The 14,121-nt window shown below is 47.6% G+C and overlaps 1 non-coding gene across 1 annotated transcript; it reads right to left on the minus strand.

The window, feature by feature from the left end:
- Positions 1–6,046: 6,046 nt before the first annotated feature.
- LOC118667832 lies at positions 6,047–6,153 on the minus strand. Its single transcript, XR_004971409.1, has one exon. It is a non-coding gene; the product is annotated as a U6 spliceosomal RNA (small nuclear RNA).
- Between the last annotated feature and the right edge of the window lie 7,968 nt (positions 6,154–14,121).

Here is a 14,121-nt window from a genome sequence, read left to right on the forward strand (position 1 = left end):
TGGGACACGCCCTAGACCAGTGATGGCAAACCTATGACATGCGTGTCAAAGGTGACATGCGAACTCATTTTTTTGGTTGATTTTTCTTTGTTAAATGGCATTTAAATATATAAAATAAATATCAAAAATAGAAATCTTTGTTTTACTATGGTTGCAAATATCAAAAAATTTCTATATGTGACACGGCACCAGAGTTAAGTTCGGGTTTTTCAAAATGCTGACACGCCGAGCTCAAAAGGTTCGCCATCACTGCCCTAGACCAAGGAAGGAGTCACCCCCAAATGCCAGATAGGACAAGTCTCAGAGACCTCAGACAGTGGGGACTTAAAGCTGGTTTTATTTAATTTTGAAAAAAATCAAATAGAGAAATATGGCATTTTTCTATACATTGGATATCAGAGAACAATTCATGCCTTTCACGCGTTAAATTGTTGTGGAATCCCAGGGGGGGGGGCTTTTTCTTCCAACTGGGGAAATAGTTTTGTTCAGATGTGTTCTGTTTCCGGGCAGCTTGGCCAGCAAGCTTCATGGAAGACGGGGCATTTGAGCTGAGCCCAGGGGCCGAGAAGAAAGAGAAGATCAAATCCAATCAAAGACGAGAGCACAGGTTCTTGTGAACATGTGCTGTCTGATGTGCTTCCAAGGTCTGAGACGGTGTCCACATCCCATTAGTCAGCAATGGTGATTCATTAAGCATTATAGTTAACATTTTTTTTCAATCTGTGGGTATTATTTTTTTTCAAATGGTTACTAAGCTGTTAGGTCCTAACTACTTAATAAGCAGAGCTGTTAGGTTTTCATTTGGGTTAAGGACTGTGAAAAAATTACCGAGAAAGGCTGCCGTGTTTGGGAACCTCTGGCATAGGCAAAGTGCGGTGGCATTCATTAACTCAGCAATATTCATTAAACACCTACTATGTGCCAGGAACTGGAGACCCAGCAATGAACAAAAGAGAAAATTCCCTGTGGGTATGAAGCTGACATTGTAGAGGGGGAAAAACAATAAATAAGTAAATGCTAAATTATATCGTATGTTAGAAGGTGTTAAGTGCTGTGGTAATGATAGGTAAGGTCAGGACTAGGGGGTTGGACAACTTGTATGTTAAAGGGGGTAGGCTGGGCTTCATTAAGAAGTGGTTGGATAGGAGTTCAAAGTCAGTAGCCAGCTCTGGGCATTCCTGCCAGCACTTAGGAGATGGATGACACCAGGAAGAGGGACTGAGATGACCTGGGAGTTGAGGGTCATGTGAAGGGCCCTGAGAAGCACTCCAGCTTAAGGCTGAGCAGTTGGAGCAGAGCCCAGAAGGAGATAGAAGGGAAATGGACAGCCCGGCCACGTGGTTCAGTGGTTAAGCGTTGACCTATGAACCGGGAGATCATGGTTCGATTCCTGGTCAGGGCACATGCAGGGCCAGTGTGGGGCATGCGGGAGGCAGCCAATCACTGATTCTCTCTCATCATTGATGTTTCTATCTCTCTCTCCCTCCCTCTCAGAAATCAATAAAAACATCTTTTTAAAAATAAATTTAAATATGGTGTGTGCATGTGTGTTTGATCTAGAGAAGCAGGGCCACTAGTGATATAAGATACGGGGTTGGTAACAGGGACTAGACCCCATGCAATTGTGGGTGCTGGTGGAACAGACTGTGCAAGGCCTCCACACCGGCCGGTAGTTGGAAAGGAGAGATGGACGTGCGGGGGGAGAGCAAGGACACATCTGTCTCTCACCCTCTCCAACCTCAATGACACAGGTGACCTGCAGGAGAACGGGTGTCCGTTACTGCAGAGCTGCACACAGACCTGGCCCAGGGCTCAGAGAAGCCGAAGGAGGAGACCTTGCAGGAGCCAGAGACGACATATGCCCAGGTGTTGCTCCAAACCAATAATAAGGCAGGTTAACAGCTCAGGGACAACCATGTGCCAGGCACAGGAGCGCCTGAGGCCTTCTTCCAAAGCACAGAGCATAAAAGATGGCTGCTCCTTCCAAATCGTGAGCCAATTTATTTTGTGGCCAACCTGACCTGGAGCCACACAGGGAGGAGAATTCTGGGAGACGTGGTTCCAGCTAAGTTGACACAGTACAAAGGAGAGAGAGAGAGAGAGAGAGAGAGAGAGAGAGAGAGAGAGGAGAGAGAGAGAGAGAGGGCACTCACAAATGTGACAAAATGTTAACAATTGGTCAATCTAGCTGAAGAGCATTCAACTTTTCTGCAGATTTTAAATTTTTAATAAAATGTTGGAGGTGAAAAAGGCACTGGGCCTAGATGGTTTTACAGCTGAGTTCTGAGTTTTACTTTGCCTTTTTTTTTTTTTTTTTTAAGGATTTTAAAATTGATTTTTAGAGTAAGAGGAAGGGAGAGGGAGAGAGAGAAACATCGATGTGAGAGGGAAACATCTATCAGTTGCCTCCTGTGTGGCCCCCTCTGGGGATTGAGCCCAAACCCTCAGGCATGTGCCCTGACCAGGAATTGAACCGGCAACACCTCAGTGCCCAGGACAATGCACAACCAACTGAGCCACACCAACCAGGGCTTATCTAGTCTTTAAACAGATTAATAGTTTGCATAACAGATTATTTCTGTTACACAAACTATTCTAGAGTATACAAACATATAGAAAGTTCTGATCCATTTTAGTGCCATATATATATATATATATATATATATATATATATATATATATATATATATATTTTTTTTTAAGTAAAACCATAGACCATTTTTCACTTTGGGATCCCCTCCCTCACCCCCATAAAAATATTTCATCACTAGAAAGACAGTCAATTTATTACATAAATTAAAGAAGAAAAACCATGAATAACTTTTTGGCCGGAAAATATATTGAAGCAGAGTGACCTGTACCATGCCAGACACGCCGGGTTTGTACCTGGAGCTCGTGCCCTTCAGAAACTTACAGGTTGCTTGTAATCGAGTGTCCAGTCAATCAGATGATGGTGTATGAGAAACAGTGATGGGTGCTAAATTGAAAACAATTACATTCCCAGTGGGGGCATGAAGCCTAAGGATGAATGAGAAGTCAGGGCTGAGCTGTTTGAGCCGGAAATTAAATGTGAGCTCCTGGCCCTTTACAGATAGGAAAACGGAGGCCGGGAGACGAGAGGGGGACTTACCCAAGATCAGAGATGCCCACCCAGCCGGTCAGCATCTGCTTTTAAGTAATCCCGTGGATCTAGAGAATTTGGGCCAAGCAGAGACAACTTTCCAAAACCAGGCTGCTCCCGCCCCCTGCCGGTAGTCAGGAGGAACAGCAGGTCCCTGAGGCCAGGACTAGGGTAATGGCATCCAGATTTTTTCCTTTTGCCCAGGCTCAGTGGTTGAGTTTAGCCTAACCGGCCTGGCTCAGTGGTTGAGTGTTGACCTATGAGCCAGGAGGTCATGGTTCAATTCCAGGTCAGGGCACATGCCTGGGTTGTGGGCTCGATCCCTGGTCTGGGGCATGCAGGAGAATCAATGATTCTCTCTCATCATTGATGTTTCTCTCTCTCCCTCTCTCCCTCTCTCTTCCTCTCTGAAATAAATAAAAATATTAATTAAAATAATAATGCTCTTTGTACTATTCTTATTCTTGCAACCCTTCTGTAGGTTAGAAATTATTTCCAAATTAAAAGGTTAAAAGATTACTCTTCTCTCTACATGCCTGGGGGCCTGTGAGTCGGTACAGTCACTTCGGAAAGCTCTGCAGCGGCACCTACTGAAGCCAATGCCCCGCCTCCCTGGGACCCGGCCGCTCCACCTCTGGGCATGTCCCTAATGGAAACGCGTTGTATCGACCAAGAGACCTGTACCAGAAGGCACATGGCAATGTATTCCTAACAGCCCCGAACTGGAGGCAGCCCCAGCGTCCCTCAGTAGCAGAACTGACACATGGAGGTAGCTCACTCACACACAGAATCTGCCCAACAAGAAAAAGGACAACGTGCAAATACACACACGACACCACGGGTAAATCTAAAAAACATGGTGCTGAGTGTGGTGAGCCAGACACCAAAGGCAGCGCATTACATGGTAACTTCATTTCTTTGCAGTTCAACAACGGGCCAACCTGACCTAATATGATGATAGAAATGAGATACTGGTTACCTTTGGGGGGAGGGGAGCGGGTGGGCTCCTGGGGCTGGAAATGTTCTGCATCTTGATGTGGGTGGGTGCTCCAGGGATGATTACGTGCACAGGAGTGTATCAAGCCGTGCACTTAAGATTCGTGCAATCTGCTGCGTGTCACATAAGTAAATAATAACAACGAAGGATTGCCCTGGCTTCTGTGTAGAGACTAGAGTAGTGGTCCAGGCAGACAGCAGAGAAACCAGCTGGGAGGCTGTGACAAAGGTTGGGGAACAGAAGGGAGAGAGCATCAGCCTGTAGTAGCCGCAGGATGGGACATGGCAGAGGTGGAATGAAATGAGAGAAAGTGGGGGCTGGAGGGGGAGCCCTGGTTAACAGCTGGGAGGGTGGTAGTGCTGGTGACTGAGATGGGAGGCCTCGGGGAGGAGCGGACCTGAGGACCCTGCCTCCCCTGCCCTTATTCCCCCAATTTCTGCCCGTGTTGGATTTCCCTCTGGTCACCACCAGGGGGCAGTGGGTTCCTTCCTGGCGGACCAGGTAGCCTGAATCCTGCTCGGAGGCATCTGCCCCAGGGGACAGCTGTGGAGCCTCCTGCCTGCGTGGCCTCTTGGTCACCCGCAGACACTGTGCTCCTTGCAGCGGAATCCTGTAGGATGGAGAGAAAAAGAAATTAAATCCTAAAACCTAGGAATCTGAAAATTGTGGCTCCAGCCCTTCCAGTGTTCCTCTTTATGCTCAGGATGGAGCCAGGTTCCTTAAGATGGTCACAAGGGTCTGGCTGGCATGGCTCAGTGGTTGAGCTTCGACCTATGCACCAGGAGGTCACGGTTCGATTCCCAGTCAGGGCATATACCCGGGCTGTGGGCTCCATCCCTGGTCTGGGGCGTGCAGGAGGCAGCCGATCAATGATTCTCTCTCATCATTGATGTTTCTGTCTCTCCCTCTTCCTTCCTCTCTGAAATCAATAAATACATATTTTTTAAAAGATGGTCACAAGGTCTTGCTGCCAGCACCGTCCACTTCACCTGCCCCCACTGGACCCCAGTCCTGCCTCAGGGAAGAGATGGGCTTCCTGCGAGTGCACCCTCTCATACACATGCTGTTTCTGCAGCCTGACTCCCTTTTCTCTTCACACCCTTCCTCACCCCAAATGTGGGTCATCCTTGCCCCCCTAGTTCTCCCATCATAGCCTTTTCTCCCTAAATGATATTAGTCAGTCCCCCGGTCTGACTCTTCAGCTCATCTGTGGCTCTGAAAGGCAGGGCAGGGCCTGGCGTGGGCTCCAAGAATATTTGTTGAATGAATGAAAAAAACGAATGAATGAGTGAGTGAATCTGAGGTTGTAAGAGGACAGCATCTCAGTTCACCCACCTGGGTTTTCAAAGTCAGAGACCTGGGTTAAGTGGTGCCATTTATGAGCTGTGTGACCATGCAACTGTCTTAACCTCTCTGGGTCTCAGTATCATCTACTTATCACAGTTGTACAGATTCAGTGATATGATGCATGTCAGTCCTGTAGCCTAAAATCTGCACATAGTACTTTCAATCGAAACAAGAGGATTTTTTTTCTTTCTTTCTTTCCTTTTTTTTTTATTGCTTAAAGTATTACAAAGAGTATTACATATGTGTCCATTTTTCCCCCCCGCCCTAGACAGTCCCTTAGCCTCCCCTATCCCCCAGTGTCTTATGTCCATTGGTTATGCTTATATGCATGCCTACAAGTCCTTTGGTTGATCTCTTACCCCCCTACCTTCTGCCCCCCAACCCTCCCTGGCCTTCCCGCTGCAGTTTGACAATCTGTTTGAGGCAGCTCTGCCTCTGTATCTATTATTGTTCAAAAGTTTATAATGGTCTCTATTATCCATGAATGAGTGAGATCATGTGGTATTTTTCCTTCATTGACTGGCTTATTTCACTTAGCATAATGCTCTCCAGTTCCATCCATGCTGTTGCAAATGGTAAGAAAAAATATGGAACGCTTCACGAATTTGCGTGTCATCCTTGCGCAGGGGCCATGCTAATCTTCTCTGTATCGTTCCAATTTTAGTATATGTGCTGCCGAAGCGAGCACAAGAGGATTTTTTTTCTGATTAAAAAATATATATATGGCCTGGCTTATATGGCTCAGTGGTTGAGCGTTGACCTATGAACCAGGAGATCATGGTTCGATTCCCAATCAGGGCACATGACTGGGTTGTGGGCTCAGTCCCCAGTGGGGGGCATGCAGGAGGCAGCCAATAAATGATTTGCTTTCATCATTGATGGTCTTATCGCTCCCTCCTCTTCCTCTCTGAAATCAATAAAAATATACATTTTTAAAAATGTAAATTTGTGTGTGTTCAATTTTATCTGTTTGCACTATATAATAAACTGTTAGCTAATGCCAGGGTGTAAAATTGGGAGAATAAGGTAAAATCTTTCATTCTACTTTATGTACTTCTGCAGTTGAATGTGTTATCTTACGTGTGTTTTACTTTTGTAATAACACGAAGTTTAAAGGAAAAATAAAATCCAATAAAATACGAAAGAATGCTAAACATGATGAGTCAGTAGTCATGAGAGAAATGCAAAACAAAACCACATGAAATGCCACTGCTCATCCCCAGAAAGGCTAAAATTAAAGGATCGACGATAACAAACCTGGCAAGAATGTGGACCAACTGGTGGCGGAGGCACTGTTTGTGGGGGTGTAAAATCTCGGACGCTGTTGGTAGGAGTGTAAAATGACACAACCATTTTGAAAAAATGTTTGACAGTTTGAAGTAATAAGCCACACTTCCCCTATGAACCAGAAATTCCACTCTTAGCCATGACCCAGGCACCAGGAGAAATGAAAATGCGTGTTTACAGAAAGACTTGTAATGAAGACTTGCAGCATCTTTATTTACAATAGCCCCAAGCTGGGAGCAGCAGGAGAATGGATAAATATTTTGTGGCATATCTCTACAGCGGAATACTACACAGCAATACAAGGGGATACTTTACTGATACAGGCAAAAACATGGGCTACTCTTGGAGACATAATATTGAGCAAAAGAAGCCAGACACAAAAGAAAATGAATTGCAATATTTCATTTCATGTATATGACATTCTAGAACAAACAAAACTGATTTATGGCTCAGCCAGCATGGCTCAGTGGTTGAGCATTGACCTATGAACCAGGAGGTCAAGTTTCGATTCCCAGTCAGGGCACATGCCTGGGTTGAGGGCTCAATCCCCAGTGTGGGGCATGCAGAAGGCAGCCGATCGGTGATTCTCTCTCATCATTGATATTTCTATCACTCTCTCCTCTCCCTTCCTCTCTGAAATCAATAAAAAAATATATATTTTAAAAAGAGTTTTACTGCCCTAGCTGGTTTGGCTCAATGGATAGAGTGTCGGCCTGTGGACTAAAGGGTCCCGGGTTTGATTCCGGTCAAGGGCACATGCCCGGGTTGTGGGCTTGATCCCCTGTGTGGGTCATGCAGGAGGTTCATGGTTCTCTGTCATCATTGATGTTTCTATCTCTCTCTCCCTCTCTGAAATCAATAAAAAATATTTATTTTTTAAAAAAAGAGTAATACTAAATGATTCACTTGTATAAAATTCTAGAAAATGCAAACTAATCTACAGTGATAGAAATCAGATCAGCTGTTGCCTGGGATGCACGTCCGGTGGAAGAGGGAGGGAGAAATAACCAAGGACCAGGGGGAACTTTGGGGGTGGTGTTGCTAGTTTATCTTTATTTTATGGTTTGCAGATGTCTTCAGATGCCAAAAAAATCATCAAATTTTACACTTTAAATATGTGCAGCTTACTCTGCGTTAATTCTATCTCAGTAAAGCTGCAAAAAGCATGTTTTAGTAGCTCATTGTGAACTGTGCCTTTGACATATGTAAATTAGGCTTCAACAAATAAAAGACAAGAAAAGGAAGAAGTTCTCCGCCTGACCCTGTTTTCCAGAGCCACACTCCGGCCTCATCCGGGTCCCACAGGACCCTTCTTTCTCACCTGGAGCACCCCCACCCCCGAGAATTCCTACAAATCCAAGCTCTACGGCTCAGGGATATGTGGCTTCTTTACAGCAAATCTGTTCCATGTCTTGTGGCCCAGCTCAAACAGAGCCTCCTCCACCAGGAAGCCCTCCTGTCACACCCTCCCAGCTCAGGGCTCCCAGGGCCCTTGGCTCAGACCTCTGTCTTGGCTCTGGCCACTGGCGATCAGAGTTAGGGTCCTTTGTAGACCCGCATGTCTTCCACTCTAAATTCTGACAATCACTAGAGCAGCTACCACTTGATGAGCCCGCCAGGCTCTGGCCAAGTGCTGTACGTGCCTGATTTCATGGCCTCCCTACAACCGGGGATTGTTAGCTCCACTTTTTGAAGACTGAGGCCAGGATGGTGAGAGCCGGTCGGAGCCAGTCCGTGGCCACAGGAAGGCTGGATTACATGCAGACTCCACTCCTGCTCACCTCGAGGGCAGCTAGGGGCTTTCCCCGCAGCAGAGCATTGTTGGAGTCCTGCAAAGTTACAGCATGAGCCATCGCCTGTGCTCTCAGTGGTTAGAGCATTGACCCACACAGCGGGGTCACGGGTTCAATTCCCGGTCAAGGGCACGCACCTTGGGTTGCAAGTTTGATCCCCGGCCCTGGTTGGGATGTGTGCAGGATGTCTCTCTCTCATGGATGTTCTCTCTCTCTCTCTCTCTCTCTCTCTCTCTCTCTCTCTCCCTCCCTCCCTCCCTCCCTCCCTCCTTCCCTCCCTCCCTTCACTCTATCTAAAATCAACAGGAAAATATCCTAGGGTGAAGATTAACAACAACAAATAGTTACAGGATGACACCTTACAGAAGGAAAATGGAAGATTACTCAGACACCTCGGTTCCGCCTGGCCCTGCCGGTGGCTACTTGGGGAGCAGTGAGAGTGTCTGTGTGTCAGTTTCCCCATCTGTCCTGCCAGTGGCGAGTAGGGCTTTGGTGTGAAGTAGGCCCAGGTTGTAAAACGGGCTTCCCGACTTCCCACCCTCGTGACTCCCCCCCCCCCCTCTGAGCGTGTAGTTCCTCGTATGCAAACTGGGAACAATAACAGTGACAGGGCCATGGGGGTTGTCATGAAGATAACACGGCCAAAGCCTGGCCACATGTCTGGCACGGCAGGCAGGGGGCACTGGGTGTTACAGTCATGTCCTTGCCCTCAAGATTACTAAGTGAGGAATGAAAACGTCAGCTGCACCCCGAGACCAGTGAGGCAATGCATCTTTTTTTTAATGATTTTTAAAAATTAACTATTTATTTTTATTTTTATTTTTTTAAATATATTTTATTGATTTTTTACAGAGAGGAAGGGAGAGAGATAGAGAGTTAGAAACATCGATGAGAGAGAAACATCGATCAGCTGCCTCCTGCACACTCCCCATTAGTTATGTGCTTGCAACTAAGGTACATGCCCTTGACCGGAATCGAACCCGGGACCCCTCAGTCCGTAGGCCGACGCTCTATCCACTGAGCCAAACCGGTCAGGGCAAAAAATTAACTATTTTTAAAAAGTATGTTTTTATTGATTTCAGAGAGGAAGGGAGAGGGAGAGAGATAGAAGCATCAATGATGAGAGAGAATATTAATGGGCTGTCTCCTGCACGTGTGCCCTTTACTACCCCCCTCAGCCCCTTGTCCTCTAGTAACCACCATACTGTTGTCTGTGTCTATGAGTTTTTGTTTGTTCGTCTTGTTTGTCCATTTGTTGCTCTCAGTTTTTTTATATCCCACATGAGTGAAATCACATGGTTCTTGACTTTTTCCAGCTCACATTTTGCTTAGCATGGTACAAACCTGAGTTCGTGAATGTCTCCCATCTCGAAGAATTCGCTTCTCAACCCAACAACTCTTGCATGCTGATGCTTGTATGACCAGTCACACGTCTCTCCGGCGACAAACCAAGGAAAGAATGCTTGAGGATGAGTCAGTTTGCTGCTGTTAACATCTCAGGAAATTGTGCTGCGAATATTTTCATGTTTTTCTGTTGTTGTTGTTACCGTTTATTATTGCTATTATTTTAAAGTATTTTTTTATTGATTAAAGAGAGGAAGGGAGAGGGAGAGAGATAGAAACATCAATGATGAGAGAGAATCATCGATTGGCTGCCTTCTGCACACCCCACACTTGGCAATGAGCCCACAACCCGGGCATATGCCCTGACCAGGAAAGGAACCATGACCTCCTGGTTCATAGGTCGACACTCAACCGCTGAGCTATGCTTATTATTGCTGCGTATTATTATTACATTTTCATTTTTTACTGTACATTTCATTTCCTTTTTGTTAAATTCCCATTTACATTTCATGTCCTTTTTGTTATTAAAGTGTTTATTTATAGATTAAGTAGTACAGTAGACATGTACTGTACATAAGAAACGTTAAAAAAGGGAATCTTTGGGGGTCTGGAATAGATTAATGCAATTTACATTATTTCTAATGGGAAACATGCTTCAGGTTTTGAACAGCCTTCTAGAATGAATTAAGTTCGTAAACCAAGGTCTCACTGTGTTCTCAAGATCCACCCATGTGTTGCAAATGGTAGTATGTTATCTTTCCTGTGGCTGAGCAGCATTCCATTGTACATACAGACCACAAATCCTTTATCCAATCACACACGGAAGGACGCTTTGGTTGTTTCTATGTCTTAGCCACCCTGAATAATGCTGCGGTGAACATAGGGGTACGTATATCTTTATGAAGGAATGTGTTCTAATTTTCCGGTAGATACCCAGCAGAGAGGTCGCTGCACCATACAGTAGCTCTGTTCTTAATTTTCTGAGGACCCTTCGTACTGTTTTCCACAGTAGCTGTACCAGTTTACATTCCCACTGGCAGTGCACGAGGGTTCCTATTTAACCACAACGTCTCCAGCACTTATCCCCTGTCTTGTGGATGACAGCATTCTAACGGACGTGAGGTGGATCTCATTGTAGTTTCAATTTGCATTTCCCTAACAGCTGGTGAAGCTGGGTATCTTTTCCTATATCGGCTGGTCATCTGTACGTCTTCTTGGGAGAAGGAGACAGTGTAACTTAAAACCACTTGGAATCTTGGGAGGTGCTTCTAAAGTCAGCACGATCCTCTTCACACGGTTACTGGGCAGCAGAGGGGTCTCAGCCTGGATTTGGGGGTTGGGGAGAGGATTTTGTCCCTGGGCAGGACTGGCCACCTCTGCAGAATGCTCAGCATCTCTGACCTTCAGGTACTAAATGCCACTAGCCATCCTCCACCACCCCCACAGACACCAGGCATAGTGATAATTAAAAACAACTCCTACACACATTTCCAAATGCCCCCCGGGGGGGTGCACCACCCCCGCAGCTGCCCCTCGCTCAGGCTCAGGGCTCCATGTGTAAGCGCACAGGTCAACCCCCCTGCAGAGCTGTCGGATGGACTGGGTGCCGGGCAGAATCCAGCCGGTGCTGCCATTGCCAAGCCAGCTGGGGCGCTGCCTCAAGACTGTTGTCATTGACTTTGCCAGTTCTCACAGAGGGAGGCACCCTGTGGGGTAGGGCAGCCCAGTCCTCGCAAGCTCCCTGTCCTGGGCCCCTGATCAGTCCATATTCACAGAGAGGCCACCCTGGGCACTCTTCACGCCTCTCCCCCCACCTTCCTCTTGGACTTTTTCTCTGTTCCTCTCGGGGCAAAGGCTTCTGTCCTCCAGGCTCTGCCCCCTAGGAGGGTGGGGACCAAGTCTGTCACCCCTGGCACACTCGCGCATTCAGAAACCAGGATGATACTCATTCTATCTGGAAGGCCCCGAGGACAGAAATCGGCTTAAGGGAGAGAGGAAGGAGGGCCAGGCTGGGGCGGAGGTGGCCCCACCCCAACAGGCCCAGCCCAGCCTCACCACAGGCTTAGTCACTGGCAGGGCTGGGTAGGCTAGCGCTGCCACCCTGGCCAGGCTCTGAATCACCAGCTGGTGAGGGGTAGCGTCAGCCAGCAGGAAACCAGCCTGACATGGAAGAAATGGGTGGTGGTTGGTGAGGCCTGAAACTCCTGGCTGGCCCTAGAGGAACTGGGAGTGACTGTTAGCACTGGCTCAGCAGCAAACATCTCCAGGACTTGCCAGGAAGTCGGGAGGGAGTGGGGCCAGGCTCAGGGTCCCTGCTTGTGGGGCTCTCACTCTGGAGGGTGGGGTGAGATGGGAGACAAGGCTTATGCACAAGTCAGCAGGACACAAGGGTTTCTTTTTTCTTTCCTTCCTTCCTTCCTTCCTTTCCTTTCCTTTCCTTTCCTTTCCTTTCCTTTCCTTTCCTTTCCTTTCCTTTCCTTTCCTTTTCTTTCTTTTCCTTCCTTTCCTTTGTGTGTGTATGTTATTAAAATTGACATTTATTTGAAATTATATATATTTTTATTATTTACTTTCCTGTTACTTAAATGCAATTATTTAAACAAAGCAATAATAAGATTAGTTAACAGTGGCAATTAGTAGTAATTACTAGTAGGACAAGGGACATATGACAGGCACATGGCTAGCGCCAGGAGAACGCTGGCCTCTATAATCATTCCAGTGGGGCAGTTTGTCACATGTGTCAAAAACCTCAAAAGGAGGTGCATGCCAGTAATTCCACTTCTAGAAATGTATCTAATTAAGGAAATAAGCATCTGGTCACAGGTACATAGTTTAATGGGCCCTACAAGGGAGTACAATGCAGCCCTTAAAAATTAGCAGAGCCTGGCCGGCGTGGGTCAGTGGTTGAGCGTCAGTCTATGAACCAGGAGGTCATGGTTCGATTCCCGGTCAGGGCACATGCCCAGGTTGTGGGCTCGATCCCCAGTGTGGGGCGTGTAGGAGGCAGCCGATTGATGATTCTCTCTCATCATTGATGTTTCTATCTCTCTAGCCCTCTCCCTTCCTCTCTGAGATCAATGAAAAAATATATGTATTTTAAAAATTAGCAGGATTAAACATCCACAGGCATAGGAAGATGTTCATATAACATCGCTAAGTGGAAACCCAAAACGGGCGAGTCAGTAGTGGCCACAGCCGAGAATCCCGCTTCACATCTGAGAACCAGAGAAGCGCAGGGGCTGGGTCCGGAGGACGGTGCTGTGTGGTTCGGTGCTCAGCTCTGGAGCAGGCAGAGCTGTGTGTGGGTCTTATCTTCATCTCCTAGGAGATGAGGGCCCCCCACTCCCCCCCCAAAAGGGCCTCTTTCACAGAGCTGTGGTGAAGAGTGAAGAGGCAGAGGTGGGGGCCCAGAGCTGGGTGCCGCATGAGCCCGCGATGGATGCAGCTCTGGCTGTTTTCAGCAACCCTTTGTGGTTATTTTCCCCCCCTGCTGGCCCTCTGACACCCCGTGCCTGACTTTGGTGCTGTTGGATCCAACTTGGAGTCCGTGACGTGGGAAGGTGGTGAGCACCCCCTTCTTGGAGGTATGCAAGCAGAGGCTCTCACCTGGGGAGTCAAATGAGTGTGGCCACCGCAGGCACGAGCCGGGGCCAGGCGGGTGCCCGCCGTCACATCCCCCTCCAGCGCCCAGGACAGCATTCTGCACATCGCAGGCGCTCACCTCACCTCCCATGACACCTGACGCTAGGAATGTCATGTTGAATGAGGACGGTCCTTGTCATCAGAGAGGGAGAGCTATTGAAGCAATACCCACACAGGACAAAATAATTATAAATGTGCTGATTGCCATGACGACGCCGGGGGAGGCGGGGACAGGAAAGACCTCTGTGAAGGGCGGTTTTAGCTGAGGTCTGAAGGATGAATGGCGCCTGGTGGGGCAAAATGGGGCAAGGGAGTCAGCATGCGTAAGCCCTGACGCAGGAGGGAGCGCGGCTGTATGAGGATGTGAAAGGTCGGAGAAGGGCAAGGGGAAGAGGGGCAATGGAGAGGCTGGCAGGAGCCCTAATGCCATGTTTAGGGTCCGGGTCTGACTTTCTCTTGAGGACAATGGGAGCCAGCCGGTCTGAAGCGGGGGAACGACCTGGTCACATATGTGTTTCAGAACAACGCAGGTGGCTTCCAGTGAGGAGCCAATGGGAGGCTGGAGGCAGGAGGCCAGCCCAGGGCTGGGC

The sequence above is a fragment of the Myotis myotis genome, unplaced genomic scaffold (genome assembly GCF_014108235.1).
Source record: "Myotis myotis isolate mMyoMyo1 unplaced genomic scaffold, mMyoMyo1.p scaffold_m19_p_12, whole genome shotgun sequence".
NCBI classification, from domain to species: domain Eukaryota; kingdom Metazoa; phylum Chordata; class Mammalia; order Chiroptera; family Vespertilionidae; genus Myotis; species Myotis myotis.